The sequence below is a fragment of the Crocodylus porosus genome, unplaced genomic scaffold (assembly GCF_001723895.1).
Source record: "Crocodylus porosus isolate Cpor-Errol unplaced genomic scaffold, CroPor_comp1, whole genome shotgun sequence".
Taxonomy (NCBI): Eukaryota; Metazoa; Chordata; order Crocodylia; family Crocodylidae; genus Crocodylus; species Crocodylus porosus.
In genome coordinates, this window is record NW_017728906.1 from 44,847,237 (window position 1) to 44,866,299 (window position 19,063).

Below are 19,063 nucleotides of genomic sequence, written 5' to 3' on the forward strand. Positions count from 1 at the left end.
TGTAGGCAGCCACCAGGTCCCCCCTCAGCCTCCTCTTGCTGAGGCTGAACAGGTTCAGGTCCCTCAGTCTCTCCTCATAGACAGGGCCTGTCTTGCTGCCTTCTCACGAAGCAGGTGGCCCTCCTCTGACCCCTCTCCAAGGTGGCCACATCCCTTTTGAAGTGCAGTGCCCAGTACTGGACGCAGCACTCCAACTGTGGCCTGACCAAAGTTGCATAGAGGGGGAGTATCATCTCTCTGGACCAGCTTGAGATGCATCTTTGGATGCATGACAAGGTATGGCAGGACTTGCTGGCGGCAGTCTGACATTGGTGGCTCATGTTCATCTTGGAGTCAATAATGACTCCAAGATCCCTTTCTACCTCTGTGCTTTCAAGAGGGAACTCCCCAGCCTGTATGTATGCTGTGGATTCCTTCTCCTATGGTGCAGCACCCTGCATTTGTCTACATTGAACCCCATCCTGTTCTCGTCCTCCCACTTCTGTAGCCTGTCTAAATCTACTTGCAGCCTCTCTCTCCCTTCAAGTGTGTCCACCTCGCCCCACATCGTAGTGTCATCAGCAAACTTGGACAGCATGCTTTCCACCCCCTCGTCCAAGTCACTGATGAAGATGTTAGAGTGGGCCTGAGGACTGAGCCCCGGGGTACCGCACTGTTCACAACTCACCAGGTTGAGTACAACCCATCCACCACTATTCTCTGGCTGTGCCTCATCAGCCATTTTTTTACCCATCAACTGTGTAGGCATCAATGCCACAGTCACTTAATTTATTGATGAGGATGGGGTGAGAGACAGCGTCAAAGGCCTTCTTAAAGTCTAGAAATACTATGTCCGTGACAACACTATCATCCAAGGATTTAGTTACTTGGTCATAAAAGACAATCAGGTTGGTCAGGCAGGACCTGCCTTTGATGAACCCATGCTGATTGGCCCTGAGCATGATCTCCCCTGCTGGCCCCCCACAGATGTGCTTCTTGATGATTCTCTCCAAGATCTTCCTGAGGACTGAGGTGAGGCTTATGGGCCTATAGTTACTTGGGTCCTGCTTCCTCCCTTTCTTGAAAATTGGGACCACATTAGCTAGTTTCCAATCCCCCAGCACCTGGCCAGATGACCATGAATGCTCATTCATCTGGGCCAAGGGCTTCGCAATGACCCCTACCAGCTACTTCAACACCCTTGGGTGGAGGGCATCGGGACCTGCAGATTTAAAATGTCTAGCCCTTCCAGAAGATCCCTAACTACATCTGCACTGACTGAAGGCCTAACAGAGCTATCCCCAAGATTGTACCTACCTCTGGTAGGAGGGATGTCCTGGCCCCTGTTCAAGAAAACAGAGGCAAAGAAACTGTTAAAAATATCAGCTTTCTTGTCTGGTGTAGCCATAAGATTACTGTTTGCATCTTATAGGGGGCCTACATTGCCTGGTGCCCTTTTCTTGTTCTCAATGTACTTGAAAAAGGACTTTTTGTTGTCCTTAATCCTGGATGCTAGCCTGAGTTCCATCTCTGCCTTGGCCTTCCTTATACCCCCTTCTACACTCACGGGCTGAGGAGTAGTCCTCCTTGGTGTTAACTCCTTCCTTCCACTGGTTGTATGCCCCCCTTTTTGTCCTCAGGCATTGTTGAATGCCCTTGCTGAGCCAAGGGGGTTTCTGAGCACTCTTACCCCCCTTGCTTCTCTCAGGGATTGTTATCCTTTGGGCCTGGAGAATTGCCTTCTTAAGGTACGACCATCCCTCGTGGACTCCCATCTCCTCTACCTTCTGGGCCCTCAGTGCCTTCCCCACTAGTATCCTAAGCTCATTGAAGTTGGCCCTTCTGAAGTCAAGGGCATTAGTCGTGGTGTAAGCCCTTGACATCCTGCGTTGGATAGTGAAATCTAGCAGGTGATGATCGCTATTGCCCAGGTGGTCAAGGGCCTGCAGTCCCCTCACCAGGTCATCCCCTGTGGCCAGGACCAGGTCCAGCAAGGTGTTACCCGTAGTGGGGCTGTGCACTTCCTGGATAAGGTGAAGGGTCCTGTAATAAGGCTAGGAACCTATGCAAGTGGTCAGACCTGGCTGTCTGCTCCTCCTAGCTGGGTAGTTTAGGTCACCCACGACAATAACTTCCCTTGACTTAACTGTGTCCATAAGCTGACTGGAGAAGTCCTCGTCCAGCTCTTCCCCCGGGTTAGACACCCACCGTAAGGTCCCTTTCGCCACACCCCCCTTGTAGTTTGACCCATAGTGTCTCTGCCTGACCTTCCTCAAACCTGAAGCTAATCCTTGATGATGTGAGGTGCTCTTTGACATAGAGTGCAACCCCCACACCTTTCCTCTCTGTCCTGTCTCTTCTATATAGGGTGTATCCCCGAATGCCCGCCGCCCAGTCGTAGGTAGCGTCCCACCAGGTTTCTGTGAGCCCTACTAAGACTGGGTTCTTACTCACAGTCAGGAGGCACAGTTCCTCCTGCTTACTCCCCATACTATGAGCACTAGTGTTGAGGCCTCCTCAGGGTGCACGTGCCTCCCTCCCACTCCCAGGACAGTTGTGGCCCCCTACTCCTAGGATGTTGATGCTTACCTGGACTTCCCTTCCTCTTGTCACCCTGCATGCTGGTGAAGCATCCTCTCCACTTGAAGAGGCCCCTTCCCCTGGTGAAGCTAGTTTAAAGCCCACCATACAAGATACGCCAACCTAGAGGAAAAGATATGTCTGCCCTTAGGGGAGAGGTGAAGCCCATCCCACCCCAGCATGCCCTGCATACAAAAACATGGGTCGTTGTCAAAAAACCTGAAGCCTGCCTCATGGCACCAGCTCCGAAGCCACCTGTTAACCATGTCAATGCAGGCCTCATGATGCCTACCCCGTCCAAGAGAATGGAGGAAAATACCACCTGGGTTCCTGTCTTCTTCAGTTGGTGTCCCAAGGCCTTGTAGTCCTCCATGATGTTATCCAGCTTGCCCTTGGATGCATCATTTGTACCCACATGGACCACAACCAGTGGGTAGTAGACAGAGGGCTTGATGATTTTAGAGATGGTCTCTGTGATGTTGCGTATCCTTGCTCTGGACATGCAGCAGACCTGCCTTGACCAGGGCTCCGAGTGACAGATTGGACCATCAGTTCCCCTCAGGATTGAGTCCCCGATGACCAGAACTTTACATCTCCTTCTTCTCGGGGTGTGCCTCTTCTGAGCCGATGATGTAGGTCAAGCAGCTTCAATTTCTCTGGGGACCTGCTCTTCTGCCTCCTTCTCCAGTGGGGCCAGGGCCACATACCTGTTTCTGAGGGGTGTCTGGGGAGCAGGCACAGCAGTAGTATGAGCTGCCCTGGCCTTGACAGGAACCTGCTGCCACTGATTAGTTGGGTGTTGTGCACGCGGGGTCTCTTTGGTGGATTCCTGCAGAGAACGGAAATACATATCAATTTCATCCTCTGCCACCCGGATCCCCCACAGCATGCTCACCTCAGCCTGGAGCTCTGCCAGCTGCCCCTCCAGAGCCTGAAGATGCTCACAAGAGGGGCAGGCAGGGGAGTCACCAGACCTCAGTCCCACCCCCAGGGATCCTGCCTAGCCACCCCCACAGCTCAGGGGACAGGTGGTTGCCAGGCCCCCCAAGAGCTCCATCTGGGTAGAAGCCTCAGAGGAGCCCCGGAAAGGTGACACCACTGGGGCAGGGCCCCTGGCAGTTTCCTTTCTTCAAAGGAAGTTAAAATCCTATGGGTATTAATCACCTTCCAAATTCAGGTAGAAGGCAGGACAGGGTGATACTTCATAGATTAACTCTTTCAGAAGGGCATGGGTGCAGACTACTTTGTCAGATGATTTGAATGAATTTACAGAGAACGGGATACTAGATAGAAACAGAAAAGGGAGGAAGGGGATGACATTAGGGAGGTAAGGTGTATTGAAAAGATCAAAAGGGATTGACAAAGTAGTTAATCCACTGAGGGACATTGGGGTGATAAAAGGTAGTCCAGGTAATGGGATAAGAATCCGGAGTCTCTGTTTAGACCATACTTCATGCAATCCAGTTTGTGGATAAGAACAGCTATTTTGAGGCTAGTGCTGGAATGCTCAGGGAAGTGTTCTGAGTTTTGAGGCATAGCTGGTATCTGGTTCATTGCAAAGTCTGGTGCCTTGGGGAGAAAATGAGTTAGGTAGCTTTTTGCTAGCTAAAAGAAATCATTTGAGATTGGGAGGCTGCCTGCGAGCTGGGACAGGCTTGTTTCGCAAGGCTGCCTTGAGATGGTCATCATTTTTCAGGAGGAGCTGGAGGTCATTAATGATGTGCCCAAAGTGTTCAAGCCAGGGCCTGTAGGTGATAACAAAAGAGAAGAGGACAGTGGACAGGAGATAGTTCTCACATGTTGCCTGGTGCTCCTGAAACAAAAATGAAGTAAAAGGAAACTCTCTGCAATCATTACCTTCTAAATCAGGGGTCAGTAACCTCTGAGTATTGGTGGGTAAAGGAAACAGAGCTTATGCTAATGTGGGCTGCTACCAGAGATCTGGACACTGCCAATTCATTACCTCCCTCTCCCCACACTTCCCCCACTACATGTCACCATGTATCACCCTGTTCTGGGGATTCCCCTGCTGTCAAATGCTGCCAGATCACCTCAGTCCCAAATGACATGACTTTCCCAACTCTATGGGCCAGATCCAATCCCTTCATGGGCCCGATCCAGCTTGCAGGCTTTAAGTTGCTGGTTTCAATCCTAAACAGTGCCTGTGAATATTGCAGTCTGAAGATAATAATCCTCACTCCACCATTTCAAATGTTTCAAGGGAAGATAACTCTCATCCTAACAAATTTCAAGATGAATCAAAACAATATAATGCACATGTTTGTTGATAGGAATTATAGGAGGCCTGCCTGAACTTGAAGATCATGGCAGACCTGCTTTGTCCCTGAGTACTTTTCTTGGCACTAGTCAAACACTTAAATTTCAAACTAGATTTGAATGAAAATCAGTATATTACTTCAACAGAGTTATTTTATATGACTAGTGCTCTGGCCCTCAGTATGGATGGGAGTTGTCAGGGCATGGTGCTGAGATGCTGATAAAGATGCTGAGCAGAATGTTTTATTATTCTCAATTCAATATGAAATATACCATGTGGAACAACTGTTGCTTTCTATTGGACTGACCAGAACACTGTGTATAGCATACAGGAATGGTCTGCTGAGGCAAGATTATTATTTTTTTTTAATATGAGGAATCTGTGTTAGCATCTGGCTCTTGGCTCTTGTTAGCACCTCAGCATCTTCTCATGCAGGTAAAGTACTGCACTTGCCCAGCAGAAAGAGAACCTCACAATAATGAAAAGGGCCACCATGCATATTGTTCAAATCCCAGTGCCTTTTGGTTTCACCTCCAGTAGACTTTGAAGTGCATCTTCCACTTACTCTTGTGGTACTTCCTCCCAGAGCTATGCTGCTTTGTGGGCTGTGTCACTGCAGTTCCTTTTGGAAATCTTCATTTGATGAAGAGGTCATAGCCTATGATGAGAAGTGTTTATAATGGTGTGTGGATCTGCTATAAGGCCTAAGGTTGCTTGTCCATAACATTCAAACCCCTGGTCCTCTTTCCAGTGATTCAGTATTCTTCCAATACAGCTTCTTTTTTCCTGTCTGACAAAAGAAACTCCCTTGAAAATGAAACACCAATTTGCTTTTGAATTAATCAATTCTAGGGATCTGAATCTGACCCAGGAGCAGTAAACCCAGAACAGTTAGTGCAGCTATATGGCATGACTGATTCTATTGCATATCATTGAACTTAGTTTCCATATTCCTGGATACTCTAACAGCATGTAGCACTCCTTATTTTTCTCATCTCTAGCCTGCCTATTTTATATCAGGATCCATAGAGAGTCTCCCTCCTGGGGTATGGAGGTACCAGCAATTGCAACACCTTTGAGAAACAACAATTAGGCTTATTCTATTCTGTATCATAGACATTCAGAAATGTTATACATTTCTAAAGCATGTCAGACAGGCCATTTTGACCCCAGGATTTTTTAGTGAGTTAGTAGAAGTTGCAAGTATTTAGTGTTGTATTGCCACTAGAATTGTAGATTGTATTGTACTAAATGAAGCAGTTGCAAATGACCTCAGAGGTTGGCAAGTTTTCTTGTGAGGGGACAGGTAGGATGATTATGTCACTGCAGTGTAGGGGTAGTTTTACACACCATCCAGGATGTTTATCTACTGCTATTATACACGGAGCCAATCTTATTTAATTATTTTAATCGCCTTCACCTGTTTTCTGTCTGCAAGCTCCCCCCCCCCCCAAAGTTATATATTGTTTATATCTGGGGCCTTATCTCCAGCAGAAGCTTGGGGAAAGGGAAGACTTTTGGACAAACTGCATTGTCATAATTTAACCGGCATATTTTGAATAACAAATACTTGTGCAAAGGTCAGAAATTTGCATCTAATATACACACATTATCCATATTGAGGTCAGGGCCACATTGCATTAGTCACAGCATGTACTCACTGCCAGAGACAGTCCTTGTACTGAAGAACTTGCTGCTGAGACCTGAAGTGGGCTGCAGTCAACATAGATTTTTTTTAATGTCAGGATGACTGTTGATGGTTTAGTGTGGTAAAGAATATAGAATTTTACTTGCATGAAGCCAATAATTTGTTTGAATTCCAGCATATCTTTTAGAAGTTCTTTTAGTCTTGATTTTAAGATTTCAAATGACAGGGTCCAACAAATCCCTAAGCAAGTTGTTTTGTTAATTCCCCTCACTGTTAAAAATGTGTGCTGCTTTTTCAGAATTTAGTTTTAGTTTCCACCTGCTGGCTCTTGATACACCTTTAACTGTTAGATTGAAGAGCCCTCTACCGTCAGAAATTTTGTCCTCGTGCAGGTACTTAAGATGATGACAAGTCACTTTTTACCATTTTCTTGGAAAAATAAACTAGATTGAACTCCAGGAGTAATAAAATGTCCAGTTAAAAAGTATTAACTTTAGGTCGAAGTTCACTTTGAAGGTTGACTGTAAAAATAATACCCATGTTCATTGTCTCATGTAAAAAGTTCAGTTTGCAAGTTAAGAGATTTAGCTGCCAAAAGTACAAATTCAATTTGGTCTCAAAGTTAAGCTCAAAACATCTTGGGTACCTACAGATGTTCAGAGTCTCCCCACAGCCCAACAGCCCTGTTGGGTTGGGGGTGGGGCTGGAGCTTGCCTGCACCAGCCCTAGCCAGCATGCAGGGGTGCTTTGGCAGCTTCCAAGGAGGTTGCCAAACCACCCCTCTCCCTAGACCTGCCCTCCCATGCCCCAGTTCTGGGGCTGTCAGCAGGGAGGGAGGAGGAAAGGGAGGGAGCAGACAGTACAGAGATCTCAGTTGCTTTTGAAAGGGCAGAGTTGGGATGGCAGACACAGGGTGGAATGGAGCCCCTTTGCTTCATGGGCCCTCCCCAGCTATGCCAGCTGGGGTACTGGGGGGAGCTGAGCCAGGCTCATGAGGTGAGGGGGCTCCATGCCACCCTATTCCCCCTGCAGCTCTGGCTGGCTGCCCCCTCCCTTTTTCCATCCCCTTCTGACAGCCCTGGAGATGGGGATGGGCTGGTTCTGCCAGTGTGAGCACAAGCCAGATGAGTACCAATGCCCCGAGACACACGCACAGTGACAGAAAACCTGAGATGACTAGGGGTAAACTCTGGTGTCTTTATGGGAACACCAGAAGCATGGGCAATAAACAGGACAAACTGTCAATCCTGGCAGATGAAGAACTCATTGGGTTGATGGAGACCTGGTAAGACAATACATATGACTGGGCAGTGGTATTGAGAGCTATAAACTCTATAGGAAGGATTGAGTTGAGAAGAAGGGAGGAAGGGTGGCTCTCTATATGAAAGAGCAGTACCCCTCCTTGCAGGTCACATTTGATTGCATGGGGAGGCCCCTTGAGACTTTCTGGGTCAAGATACAAGGGACTCAGGAGAAGGGGACCTGATAGTGGGAATCTACTATAGACCTCCCTACCAAGAAGAGGAGAGTGACCAGGCATTCTCCAAGGAACTGATTGAGGCAACCAGCACTAAAGACTTGATTGGCATGGGTGCTTTCAACTACCCTGGCATCTGTTGGAAAGACCATTCAGCCAGCTCCAGCAGGTCAGCCAACTTCTTGGCAGCTATAGACAGCCTGTTCTTGACACAGGCTGTGGAGCAACCGACCAGGGGTAATCCCATAAGATTCTCCCAGTTATATTGGAGGGTACTGGCCTAGACCACTCTATAGTGAGGTGGATTGGCAACTTGCACAGTGGCTGATCCCAGAGAGTTGTACTCAATGGGATGGCCTTGTCCTGGAAGGCCGTCTCCAGTGGTGTCCCCCCAGGGATCAGTGCTTGGGCCTGTGCTCTTCAACATCTTTATCAATGACTTGGATGAGGCAGTGGAAAGCACAATGATCAGGTATGCGGATGACACCAAGCTGTGGAGAAATACGGGTACACCTGAGGACAGAGTAAGGATACAGGATGACCTTGACAGACTGGTCATATGGGCTGAATGCAATCAGATAAGGCTCAACAGGGATAAGTGCTGGGTCCTTCATCTGGATAGGAAGAACCTTCACCATAACTATATGACGGGTGGTGGTCTGCTGGCTGACACTGCATCTGAAAGGGACCTGGGCGTGACAGTCAACCAGAGGATGAATATGAGCCAACAGTGCAATGAAACAGCCAGCAGGGCAAACAGAACCCTGGTGTGCATCAGCCGATACGTTGCCAATAGATCCAGAGAGGTGCTCCTCCCCCTTTATTTGGTGTTGGTGGGACCACAGCTGGAGTACTGTGCCCAGTTCTGGGCACCGCACTTCAAAAAAGACATGGATAAGCTTGAAAGGGTACAGAGAAGGGCCACCTGTATGATTAGGGACCTGGAGGATAGACTCTATGAAGAGAGACTCCAGGAACTGGGTTTGTTCAGTCTGAGTAAGAGAAGACTGAAAGGTGACTTGATAGCTGCCTACAAGTATCTCAGGGGTGAACACCAAGATCTAGGGGAGCAACTCTTCAGAAAGGCACCCCTTGGGAGGACAAGGACTAATGGGCACAAGCTAGTTGAGGAAAAAATTAGGCTAGACATAAGGAAAAGCTTATTTTCTGTAAGGGTATCTAGAATCTGGAACATACTCCCAGCAGAGGTGGTGCAGTTGCCATCCCTGGAGGTGTTCAACAGGAGGCTGGACAAACACCTCACTGAGCTTGTTTGAGTCCAATTACCTCCTGCTTAAAGCAAGGCAACAGACTTGAAGCTGTTACAGGTCCCTTCTGGTCCTTCTATTTTATGATTCTATGATTCTAAGCCCAGCCCAATCCCCACACAAAATATGAACTCTGGAGGGAACACAAGTTCATCTAATACTTCATTTTACCAGGGTTAATTTTTTGCATGATTGATCATTTAAAAAGTGCTGTGCAGCCATTTACATGTGTTAAGTCACAGGTGTAGAGTGCTTTCAGGGGCCAAATCACATGAAAAATGTTATTTGTATAAGAACCCTTTTATGGGGTTCTGATCAGTCTCAGGGGTTGGAACCCCCAGGGAAGCGGTTTGCGTGGTGCCAGAAGGGTGCAAAACATTCTGATGAAATGTCTGGTAAAGGCTTGAATTGGATAATACTTACCCAACACAGGTGCAGCAACAGAGGTCACAGAGCAGTGAGGGGTGCCACCTGCATGGTTCTCAAGCATGCTCAGTGAAGCTGGAGAGCCATGGGGACATGATGTCAGATGCCTGCACCAAGAGCCAGCTACAAGAGTCTACCCAAAGCAGCATGACAGGAGAGTGGGGAAGCAGTATTCCTGTTGTGAATACACTTTGGTGCAACTATCAGAGCACTGAGCTGGTTCCACAGATGAGACAGTTGGAGGGGTATCTCCAATGTCCTAGTGCCAGGGCCTCCTGGAAGAAAAAGCATCCAGGAGCCCAAGGTCCAGACAACTGGAGTGACACATGAGTGAGGCTGGACATTGCAGCCTCACTTTTCTTGCTTTTTGTTCACCTTTGCTTTTGTCATCTTATTTAGGTTTTTTTCTTTGTTTGAACTGATTAAGAAGGACCAGCAGGGTCAATGCCTTGTAGGCAGAATCGTACAGGAGGCACGGGCTAGGTGGGTTGTTTTCCTCTGAATCAGGACACAGTGGGGTCAAGAGTACCTGAAGGCCCACTGAGGACCTGGGTGATCCAGAGAACTGATTAGGAGCCGTTCCTGTTTTGACAATGGACTCATAATATCTTAATGTATATCATGAATTAATTTTGGGTTTTGTGATTAGGTGTACTTTAATCAAAAAGCTAAGAGAACATCTCAATTAGGACTTTTCTTTTTTTTATGATTGAATTAATTGATGAAGATATCTCTTGTGATTCACAGTGTCACTGGGACTGCTTAACTGAGACATGACATCCCCTCTTATAAGAATATTCATCATGGTGGGAAAACGTCCAGCTTGGCTGATCACCTATATCCCAAACAGTTAGCACCATACAGCAGGCAAACCATGGTTGGCATGAGGATGGGGTGTAGGGGGAGAGGATCCTGAAGAAATGCCTACACTGAGTATACCTGAAGGTGTTCCGCAATACACTGGGAACCTCCTTATTTTCCCTTAAGACTAAGAGGTGGCAGGTGAGCAGGAGAAGGCCTCTCAAGGTAAGAGCGCTCAGTGTTCAAAAGTGTCAAAATCAAGAAGGACCCAAACTTGGTTGACACTTGTTGGTCTGGCACAAGCAGATACACACCCCTTATACATCATCAGTGCTAAACATTCCTTTGGGCAAATTGGGCCCTCGGTTCCATCCATGAAGTCCCAAAGCTGTCAGTGGGCCTTTACAAATATTACTAATTGAAACTAGTAAGCTGTTCTTTTTATGAAACATAAGACTGAAAAAAATCCTTAGCTCAACCCTTTAGATGTGTTGGATCTGCATTGTTAGTAGCAAGTAAAACTTACTTTTGTCACTAAAATCAACAGACATCACACTGAATGCAAAAAGACAGTTGTCTAAGAATGTAGTGTTCTGTAGTTGCTTTAGAAAATCTGCTTTCAGAGCAGATATGTATTATTCTTATGCATCTCTTTTTCATAAGTAGAAATAAAAATCAACGTAAAGAAAGTCATATAGAGAAGGGAAATTGTATTCTTTCATAGGGAGAGGAAGTGAGAGAGGAAGAAACCTGTCCCAGCTGCTAGAAAACAGGTGTGTGAGCCAGGAATTGCCTGACCCCCATGTTACTAGAATCTACTATCCTAGCCAGTAAAGACAGCAAAATATTCTCATGGCTGCTTCCTTGACTTTGGAACTTACACCCTTCCCTTGATACATCTGAGCATGCATTTGATGACCTTTACACTTGAAAATGTATTTAATATAAGTCTTTTAAAATATTTATTAAAAATAGGTAAGTCTGTAGAATGGAGGACCTCCACCTAACCCAGGAGGTGCATAGTCCCACCAGGGGAAATGCCTTGTTGGACCTGGTCCTGGCCATGGGAAATGACCTGGTAAGGGGACTGCGGGTTCTCGACCACCTGGGCGATAGTGACCATCGCCTACTGGAATTTACCATCCAGCACAGGGTGTCAGAGGCCTGCAGCAAGGCAGCAGCCCTGGATTTCAGGAGAGCAGATTTCAATGAGGTAAGGAGACTAGTCAGGGAGGCACTGAGGTCCTGGAGGGGTGGGGAGTTGGGAGTCCAAGAAGAGTGGTTGCTCCTTAAGGAAACGATCCTCCAAGCCCAAAGCGTGACAATCCCCATGCGGATCAAAGGGAGCAAGAGTGCTCAAAAGCCCCCTGTGGCTCACGAAAATCATCCACGAATGCCTCAAAGCCAAAAAGGAGGCATACACCCAATGGAAGGGAGGGGGCATCACTAAGGAGGATTATACCTCCTTGGCTCAAGATTGTAGGGGGTCTATTAGGAAGGCTAAGGCAGAGGTGGAACTGGGACAAGTGATCCAGATCAAAGATAACAAGAAGTCATTTTTAAATACATAGGGGGTAAAAAGAAGGTACCAAATTACGTGGGGCCTCTGCAGGACATGCTAGGTAATCTGGTGGTAGCACCAGATGACAAAGGTAATCTCTTTAACAGATTCTTTGCTTCTATTTTGCTGAACAGGGACAGGGACATGTCCCCCAGTGGGATTCTGGACAGACCCAGGGGAGGCACAGTCAGGCCCAGAGTCAGTGAGGAGCTAGTCAGGGAACTTCTGAAGGGACTAGATGTATTCAAATCAACAGGTCCTGATGATCTCTACCCCAGAGTGCTTAGGGAATTGGCAGAAGTCATTGCAGGACCCCTGGCACAGCTTTGTGAGCACTTGTGGTGCTCTGGTGAGGTGCCTAATGACTGGAAAAGGGCCAATGTGGTCCCCATTTTCAAAAAAGGGAGGAAGGAGGACCCAGGAAACTATAGTCCCATTAGTCTTACCTTGGTCCTGGGGAAGCTCTTTGAGAAAATTATCCAGGAGCACATCTGCGAGGGGCGAGCAGGGGAGTTTATGCTTAGGGCCAATTAATATGGGTTCATTAGAGGCAGGGCAGGTCCTGTCAGGTCAACCTGGTGGCCTTCTATAACCAGGTCACAAAAGCCTTGGACGCAGGTGTTGCAGTGGACATAGTCTTCCTGGCCTTTGACACTGTCTCTCACCCCATCCTCATTAAAAAATTAGGCATCTGTGGTGTTGACACCTACAGTCAGATGGGTCACAAATTGGCTGGAGAGCCACACCCAGAGAGTGATGGTGGATGGGTAATTTTTGACCTGGAGCGATGTGGGCAGTGGGGTTCCCCAGAGCTTGGTCCTCGGGCCCGCACTGTTCAATATCTTCACTGGCGATTTGGACAAGGGAGTGAAAAGCACCTTGTTCAAGTTCACAGATGACACTAAGATGTGGGGAAAAGTGAGCATGCTAGAAGACAGGGACAGGCTACAACTAGATCTTGACAGTTTAGAGAGGTGGGCAGATGACAGTAGGGTGGGTTTCAGTACGGGGAGGAAAAACCAGCAGCATGCCTACAAGCTGGGGAACTCCCTTCTCATCAGCACAGAGGCAGAAAAGGATCTTGGAATCACTATTGATTCCAAGATGAACATGGGCCACTAATGTGGGGACGCGGTCAGGAAGGCTAACCGCACTTCATCATGCATCTATAGATGCATCACGGGCAGGTCCAAGGAGGTGATCCTCCCCCTCTATGCGACATTGGTTAGGCCATGGTTGGAGTATTGCATCCAGTTCTGGGCGCTGCACTTCAGGAGAGATGTGGACACCATCAAGAGGGTCCAGAGGAGGGCTGCTTGTATGATCAGGGGGCAACAGGGCAGGCCACACGAGGAGAGGCTATGGGACCTGAACTTGTTCAGCCTCCACAAGAGAAGGCTGAGGGGGGATCTGGTGGCCATCTATAAACTTGCCAAAGGGGACCAGCAGGCAAAGTCCCTGTTTCCCTGAGCACTACCGCGGGTAACAAGGAATAACAGCAATAAGTTGACTGAGAGTAAATTCAGGAGGCACTACTTCACTTTACTGTCAAGACAGCTAGGAGCTGGAGCCAACTTCCAAGGGAAGTGGTGCTCACCCCTACCCTGGGGGTCTTCAAAAGGGAGTCTAGACAGCCACCTCATTGGGGTCATTTGACCCCAGCATCCTTTCCTACCCATGGCAGGAGGTCAGACTAGATGATCTGCTTAAATCCCTTCTGACCCTGCAAACTATAAAACTATGAGTTACATACAATATATAAATGCAAATCATACTAGAGAGTATCCAGGTAGAACAACGTGATTTACAAAAATCTTGTTGGTCTAATAAAAAATATCAGCTGTACTATGAGTCCTGAGTGCCTAATCATACTAGAGAGATTTCATACAGATCTTTTTCAATATTTATTATTTAAAAACTTGTTTTTATAGATTTCTAGGCACATGATTAATATATAAATAGAAATAATACCACAGGGTATGTTTAATTTGTGGCTTGTTTTATGGTATTTAGGATTCATAAATGATATTCTGCAGAGCCATAAGTATATAGTGATTGTGAAATTATAATTTGAGTTCACCTAACATGGTAAGATACATACATTGCAGTCATTCACAGTACATGAAAGTAATACCTATACAGAAGAGCTATGGAAGTTTGTGGCTTAACTGGTGCATAGGCCTTAGAGAGGACCTTTGCACAAGAGTGTTTCATCTTCATGAGGAAGGTATCCTCTCTCACAGGGTCAGATGTGCATAGTTCTTTCCTCCTAAAGTTCTCAATAATTTCCACTTTTAAACCACTATTTAGAGAGAGATGACCATAATATGGTTCTTATGGAGGACTTCAATCACCCTGACATCTTCTGGGAGGGCAATACAGCAGTACACAGGCAATCCAGGAAGTTTTTGGAGAGTATGGGGGACAACTACCTGGTGCAAGTACTGGAGCGGCCAATTAGGGGCCATGCTCTTCTTGACCTGCTGCTTACAACAGGGAAGAATTGATGGGGAATGTAGTAGATGGCAACTTGGGCAGCAGTGACCACAAGATGATTGAATTCAGGATCCAGAGGAAGGAAGGAAGGAAAGCAGCAGAGTAAGGACTCTAGACTTCAGAAAAGCAAACTTTGACTCACTCAGGGAACTCATAGGCAGGATCCCCTGCAAAGCCAGTCTGAGGGGGTGAGGAGGAGTCCAGGAGAGCTGGCTGTATTTTAAAGAAGCTTTACTGAGAGTGTAGGAACAAACCAGCCTAATGCACAGGGAGTCTAGCAAGTATGGCAGAAGATCAGTTTGGCTTAACAGGGAACTCTTCAGTAAACTAAATCACAAAAAGGAAGCTTCTAAGAAGTGAAAACTTGGACAAACAACTGGGGAGGAGTATAAGAGTATTCCTTGGGCACGCAGGGATGAAGTCAGGAAAGGCAAAGCACAACTGGAGTTGCAGCTAGCAAGAGATGTGAAGGGTAACAAAAAGGGTTTCTACAAGTGTGTCAGTAGCGGGAGGAGGATCAGGGAAAGTGTGGGTCCCTTACTGAATGGGGGAGGCAGCCTTGTGACAGAGGATGCAGAAAAGACTGAAATGCCTTTTTCACCTCAGTCTTCACAGGTAAGGTAAGCTCCCAGACTACTGCACCTGGCAGCGCAGTTTAGGAAGGAGGTGAGCAGCCAACAGGTTAGAGAACAAGTTAGGGACTATTTAGAAAAGGTGGACACATACAAGTCTATGGAGCTGGATAGGATATGCCCCAGGGTGCTGAGGGAGTTGTCTGATGTGACTGCAGAACCACTGGCCATTATCTTTGAAAACTCATAGTGATCAGGAGAAGTCCTGGATGATTGGAAAAGGGCAAATATAGTGCCAATATTTAAGGAAGGGAAAAGGAGGATCCAGGTAACTGCAGACCTTGACTCAGTCCCTGGAAAAATCATGGAGTAGGTCCTCAAGGAATCCATTTCTAATCACTTGATGGAGAAGAAGGTGATTAGGAATGTGGGACTAGTACACTGTCTCTTTAAGAGAACAGTTACTGGAAACTGAAACATTAGAGCATGGCTAGGGACAGAAGTTAGACATAAACTGGTTTACGTGATCAGAAACTGGTTTAAACCTGTAACAGAATAAAAGTTCAGTGCACATAAACCAGTTTCAAAATGGCGGAAACTAGTTTAAGATAAATCTGGCTGAATGTAGTATTAGACTTAACTGACTTGGGTCAAACAGTTTTATGGAACTTCAGTCCCAGACCCTTTCCAGGTGTAAGTTAAATCATTCTTTTACTATATTCAAATCAGACTCCCCCAGTATCCCAGAATGCTTTGCAGCCTTGGGCTGGGCTGTGCTGTCTGCTCCAGAGAGCAGGGCTGGCCCCATCCCTCTGCTCTTTAGCTGGAGCAGGGGCAGGGGCTTGGCCAGACATCAGCCCAGCATGGCCCCTAAGGCAAGGGGGCAGTGAGGGGGTTTATTTATGGCTGGGGAGCTGAGCTGGGCTAGCCCACAGGTGCTGCTGAGGGTGGGCATGGAGGGGCCAGGCCGGGCCGTGGGGACAGGGCCCTTCCCAGCCAGCTGTGGCTCTGTGACGGTCCAGCCTGCTGCACACAGGTTACCACTGGTCAGCCAGTGGTGTGGAGGCAATGCCACTACAGCTGTGAGTGGGCACTTTGGCAGCTGGACTGGCCATGCAGGACAAGTTAATCATGCCCACGGCTACTTGAGCTGACTCAGAGGTGCCAGCAGGCTTGTAACCTGGCAGCCAGCCACCACAAGGGCTCATGTTCCCACAGCTGCTGCCACCACAACGCCCGCTACCTGGTGATGGATCAGTCAGATGTTCCTCTGCTCCCCTCACCTCCAGTGGGAGCTGCTGGGCTGAAGCTTCCCCTGCCCTTCTGCCCACCTACCTGGAAGAGCTGAACCAACTGGTGGCATGGAAAATAATTGACAAAGCAGAACAACCCACTGAGTGGGTATATTGGTTAGTAATTATAGAAAAGAAAGATAGGACACTGAGATTATGCTTAGATCCAAAGGAGCTCAATATATATGTAAAAAGAGAGTACTTTTCATTGCCTATGAGAGACGATATATTTAGTGAAATGGCTGGTGCTGAATATTTTTCAATTCTGGATGCATCCTTGGGATTTTGGCAATTTCCTTTAGATGAAAAAAACTCAAGGCTATGCACTTTTAATAATACACCCTTTGGGAGATATTGCTTTTGCAGGCTCCTGTTTGGCCTCAAATCAGCATCTGAAATCTTTCACAGGAAAGTGCAGCAAATATTTGATGGAGTAGCGGTGTCAAGATGTACATTGATGACATCCATGTATGGGACAAAAACAAAGAAGAACATGATTTGAGGCTACAGAAAGCCCTCAGCAGGGTGTGAGTGGCAGGGCTGAAATGTAATAAGGAGAAATGAAAAATTATAGTTAAAAAGTCATCTACTTGGGGAAATGAATATCAGAAAATGGGGTGCAAATGGATCCTAGGAGAATAAAGGCATATCAAACATTCTACTCCCACAAGATAAAGGGATACAATTGTTCCTGGGAATGGTCTCCCTTGTAAACAGGTACATAAAAAAACCCTTACAGAGCATACCAGCAAACTGAGAGTGCTACTGAAAAAGAGTACTCAGTGGATATAGGATGCCAATGTGGACAAAGAATTTGCAAAGTTAAAAAAAACTTTTTGAAATGGCTCCAGTCCTCAGGTGTTTTGACAGTAAAGGAGAAACCAAATTGTCCACAGATGCCTCAAAAGAGGGCATTGGTGCAACCCTATTGCAAAAGCATGGTGATCACTTGAGACCAATGGCATATGCATCCAGAGCCCACACAGAAACTGAATCCCTATATGCACAGGTAGAGAAGGAGGATTTAGCTCTGGCTCATGGATGTAAAAATGTCATGTTTTTTATATGGAAGACTGGTTGTGGCAGAAACTGACTACAAACCTCTGGTCACTATAGAAAGAAAGGAGCTAGTTGATATACTTCCCAGACTACAGAGACCTTTTTCAGTTACAGTTATACGATTTGAGATTAGCATATAAACCAGGCAAAGAACTAGTGATTGCAGATACTTTGTCTAGGGAAGTTGACAACACTGTTGATTATGCTGAAATGGAATCTGAGAGTGTGCATGTTAATAGAATAAAAAAATATTACCCAGTATCAGGTGAGATATGGCAAAACTTTGTAATGGCTACAGCAAAAGATGGTACACTAGAGAAGGTTATCAAAGCTATCACCACTGGATGGTCTGGCCATTATATACCAAGTTCATATTTTCAGTTTAAAGTAGAGCTTTAAACCATCTCAGTGATGGTGTTTTGTTCAGGGGTCATCTGAGCATTGAAAAATACAAAAGGAGGGCCAGAGAGGTATTATATTGGCCACTCATGAAAAGTTAGATAGAAAATATTGTACATAAATGTGACACATGCCAGAAATACCAGCCTAAGAATAAGAAGGAACTAATGTAAATAGACAATAATATTCAAGAGGCATGGTACAAAGTGGGAATTTATTTGTTTACACTGTCTGGCAAAGATTACCTGTTGGTTTTAGATTACTTTTCTCACTATCCTGAAGTTGCTTTATTAGACAATATGACGGCAGACCAGATTATACTGTACCTTAAAGCAATCTTTTCCAGACATGGAATTCCACAGAGGGCTATGTCTGACAATGGCCCCCAGTTTTCAGGGCATGAATTTAAAAAAATTGCACAGGACTATGGTTTTTGGCATTTTACATTGAGCCCAAGATGCTCACAGTCTAACGGGTTTGTGGAAAATGGTGTTAAGACAATAAAGAGATTATTAAAGAAAGCCAACGATTCAGGTGGTGATCCATATTTAATGATTCTGAATTACAGATCAGCTCCTCTAGTACATAGCCCACCACCTACTGAGATTTTATTTAACAGAAAGTTGAGAACTAGGTTACCCAAACCGACAGTAACAAATCACAGGACTGATACTGATTTTCAGGTATAAGCAAAATAAATAAAAATTATACTGTGACAAAGGGTCACGGGCATTGCAGGCACTGAAGCCCCATGATGAAGTTTGTATTTATAATGGTGATAGCTGGGGACAGAAAGCATGGGTTATTTTTCAGGTTACTCCATGACATATTGACTAAGGATGGACAATATTTTCAACATAGCAGGAGACACTTGCACCTAGAGGTGTATACCGATACATTGGTCCGATATCAGATCGGTACCAATATAAGGAAAATTGTCTGTGTTGGATATCGGCCTGATAAGGCTGATAATTTGGCCTATAAATGCCTATGCTGTCCTCAGATGCAGTGCAGCACTGAGTAGAGCCAGCAGCATGGAGAGCTGCCTCCAACTGGTAAGTCAGAAGGAGATGGGGGAAGGAAGGGGCATGGAGGGGCAGATTAATGCCCCCTGCAGTGAGGGAGGAGGCAGGGACAGGTGCTGCCTAGCTGGGCTGCGGCCACTGCCCACTCCCTGGTTGCATCGGGCCAGGCAGAGGTGGGAGGGGGCATGTGCCCCTAGATCTG

General features: G+C 46.5%; 2 long non-coding RNA genes across 2 annotated transcripts in view; one reads left to right on the forward strand and one right to left on the reverse strand.

Annotated features, from left to right (window-relative positions):
• Positions 1 to 18,464, reverse strand: part of LOC109305885 — a 20,984-nt gene extending 2,520 nt beyond the window's left edge. Inside the window, exons 1-2 of the long non-coding RNA XR_002099754.1 lie at positions 18,454 to 18,464; positions 11,296 to 11,306 (exon numbers count right to left, since the gene is read on the reverse strand). This is a non-coding gene — a long non-coding RNA (uncharacterized LOC109305885). The remainder of the gene's footprint in view (positions 1 to 11,295; positions 11,307 to 18,453) is intronic.
• Positions 2,096 to 11,057, forward strand: LOC109305884. The gene is made up of 3 exons (XR_002099753.1): positions 2,096 to 2,174; positions 3,352 to 3,355; positions 11,047 to 11,057. It is a non-coding gene; the product is annotated as an uncharacterized LOC109305884 (long non-coding RNA).
• Positions 18,465 to 19,063: the final 599 nt, after the last annotated feature.